Below are 3,686 nucleotides of genomic sequence, written 5' to 3'. Positions count from 1 at the left end.
TCAGCAGTTCGAGATCTGGGTTGCCGCATGACAGAGTGAGCTCCCGTCTCTAGTTCCAGCTCCTGCCAACCTAGCAGTTCGAAAGCAAGAAATCGCAAGTAGATAAATAGGTACCACTTCGGTGGGAAGGTAACAGCGTTACGTGCGCCTTGGTATTTAGTCATGCCGGCCACATGACCACTGAAACGTCTTCGGACAGCGCTGGCTCTTCGGCTTGGAAACGGAGATGAGCACCGCAACCCTAGAGTCGGACTCAACTGGCTTTCAAGCAAGGGAACCTTACCTTTAAGCAGGTACCGCTTTGGTGGGAAGGTAACAGTGTTCCGTGCGCCTTGGCATTTAGTCATGCCGGTCACATGACCACAGAGAAGTCTTTGGACAGCGCTGGCTCTTTGGCTTGGAAACGGAGATGAGCATCGCCCCCTAGAGTTGGATTTGACTGGCTTTCGAGCAAGGGAACCTTTACCTTTAAGGCACGGAGGGCCCATTTTCATTGACCATCAGTTAGTCTCCAGGAGGCATGCAAACAGTTTAGAAACTGTCCTGGCTAATAGTCAAAGTTAAACTTGTGAATTCAGCTACCTTGACTGGTAACAAACAACACGCGTGAAGTGCATGTCGGGGATTGCAGCATATTCTTTTGTACTTTCGGATAAAGTCATTCAGCTGGCCTGGCACAACAGACCGCCTGCTTGGTGGTTTGTCACCCACGTGCCACAGAACGCTGGCGTGACTCAAGCTCCCTTCTGTTATTGCAGACTGAACAGACAGGGCCGGATACGTGCCATTTTCAAAAGGATCTGGAGCTTCGTTTCTCAACAGAACAGCTTGGCAGACACAAAAACATTGAGAAATCGGCTGTACATCCAAGAAGCCTGCATTGGAAGCTCGGGAGGAGAGCTCCAGGAAGGAGCCACAGCTCACCAGCATGGTATTGTCGCAGCTTGCTGGGTGTGTTCCCAGTAGATACACAAGTGGCAGACTTGCTTCTAGGACAGAAAACCTTTCCATTTCAGATAAGAAATAAGCTTCCTACAAATCCACCCGTGCATTAAAACAAAAACAAAACCTATGGAAATCAAGGCTTTGGCTTCAAGGTATTAGAATTTGTGTCATTCCCAGTTACGGCAGCCTGGGGGGTGCGTGGCGAGTCCAACACTGAAGAATTTCATCACTGTGGGACAACATATACTTTGGGACAACATATACTTATTTCATCACTGTGGGACAACATATACTTTGCGGGACTCAAAGCTTCATTCATTCACTTGCCCATCTTCTAACATTGTATATGCCATTAAACGCCAACAATGTCCTTCAGTTCTCTACACAGGGATGTCCTTCGATTCTCTACACAGGCAAACAGGGCAAACCGTACGCCAAAGGATAAATGGACACGAATCTGACATCAAGAATCACAAGACTGAGAAACCTGTAGGAGAATGCTTCAGCCTTCCGGGACATTCAGTGGGAGATCTCAAGGTAGCTGCTTTATTACAAAGGAGCTTCAGAAACAGACTGGAACAGAAGACTGCTGAGTTACAGGTTATTACAACACTCAGGACAATGGAACCCTCAGCACTTAACAGATATTGGTTTCTGATCTCACTACACATGCAAACGTCATTCAGTTCTTGCATCTGTTGTACACTCCTTTATTATGCTGTATGCCAATTTGCTGCTATTCACAGGTCTTATCAATTGCCTGCATCCAGCCTTAGACCTATTCATTGCTAACTTAGTTATGCATACTGACTCTAATTGGCCCTTCCTGACAACACCTTCCCCACCCTCTACCTATATGTAATGGCTGAGTACTTCTGTTTCAATGTATCTGATGAAGTGTGCATGCACACGAAAGCTTATACCTAGAATAAAACTTTTTTGATCTTAAAGGTGCCAATGGACTCAAACTTTGTTCAAAAAAATTTGTTACGGCAAGCAACCTCTTGAAAGCTTAGCAAAACTGAAATTATCATATGGTGTTATGTATGGAATAGCCAGGAGATTCCCGGGGGGATGACTGTTTGGTTGCCGAAGCTGTAGCACTTCTTGGCACCACTAGGTGTCGAGCTACGCTTATTTTTAGGCTGAGAGTACTGTGACCCGCTAGCTTCAAGTAGGGGATCAAACCCAGTTCTCCAGATTAGAGTCCACTGCTCTTAACCACTAGACCAGACTGGCTCTCTAAAAGCTCAGCTTCTGCTGCAGAGCCCAATGTGCTGCACATTTAATCAAATGTCTAAGCTGCAAAAGTTACTTATTTGACCACCACCAGACTCAGGATGTGCACTGCTTGCAAGTCCTTGAGTTTCAACTGACCTCATGTAAAGCTTATCATCGCAGAAGACTGCTGAGTTACAGGTTATTACAACACTCAGGACAATGGAACCCTCAGCACTTAACAGATATTGGTTTCTGATCTCACTACACATGCAAACGTCATTCAGTTCTTGCATCTGTTGTAAACTCCTTTATTATGCTGTATGCCAATTTGCTGCTATTCACAGGTCTTATCAATCGCCTGCATCCAGCCTTAGATCTATTCATTGCTAACTTAGTTATGCATACTGACTCTAATTGGCCCTTCCTGACAACACCTTCCCCACCCTCTACCTATATGAAATGGCTGAGTACGTCTGTTTCACTGTATCTGATGACGTGTGCATGCACACGAAAGCTTATACCTAGAATAAAACTTTTTTGGTCTTAAAGGTGCCAATGGACTCAAACTTTGTTCAAAAAAATTTGTTACAACAGTCAACAAAAAAATTTGTTACGGCAAGCAACCTCTTGAAAGCTTAACAAAACTGAAATTATCATATGGTATTATGTATGGAATAGCCAGGAGATTCCCCTGAGCTACAGAGTCAACCTCAGATCAACAGTCTGGTTTTGCTGATAGTTTCCCCTTAAGTGACAGAGGTCTGTTTTTAGGAACAGAAAAGGGAAAGTCTCTAACCGAATGTAGATAGTAAATGTTTTTATAAGACGCACAAGATAGTGACCTGGAAAGATGCCCAAATACAGGTCCTTCCAGCTTTTCAGTACAATTGGGGCCAGTTGACATGGGGGAAGGGAGACATCGAGGCAGACTCACGTGCAGCCCAGAAAGATCTTCTCTACAATGATTCCATTGAGTTTAAAGGAGGCGACTATGGGAGGGACGAGGTGTGACAGACAGGAGAACAACATCAGCACGCGATCACGGCCGATTTCCCAGTGCTGAGCAAGCAGGCCGGCCAGAGAGAGAGAGAGAGTTGACTTGACAATTTACGAAGGTGGAAAAAATAGATGAGGGAACCACAATAGAAATGTATAAAGTTATGCACTGGTTGGAAACAAGATTCGCGGCCTCTCACATAATATGAGAGTTCTGGGAAGGGCGAAGGAAGTCATTCTTCACACACTGCTTAATTAAGAAGAACCCTGCTGGATCACAGTGAGGGTCCATCTAGTCCAGCATCCTCTCTCACACAGTGGCCTCAATCAGTTCCTCTGCAGGGCCAACAACAGGGCAGAGAGGCCGAGGCCTTCCCCTCATAAGAACACAAGAAGAGCCCTGCTGGATCAGACCAGTGAGGGTCCATCTAGTCCAGCATCCTGTCTCACATAGTGGCCTCAATCAGTTCCTCTGCAGGGCCAACAACAGGGCAGAGAGGCCGAGGCCTTCCCCTCATAAGAAC

The sequence above is a fragment of the Gekko japonicus genome, unplaced genomic scaffold (assembly GCF_001447785.1).
Source record: "Gekko japonicus isolate JY-2015 unplaced genomic scaffold, Gekko_japonicus_V1.1 scaffold1633, whole genome shotgun sequence".
NCBI classification, from domain to species: Eukaryota; Metazoa; Chordata; class Lepidosauria; order Squamata; family Gekkonidae; genus Gekko; species Gekko japonicus.
Note: the sequence above shows the minus strand (reverse complement) of the source record.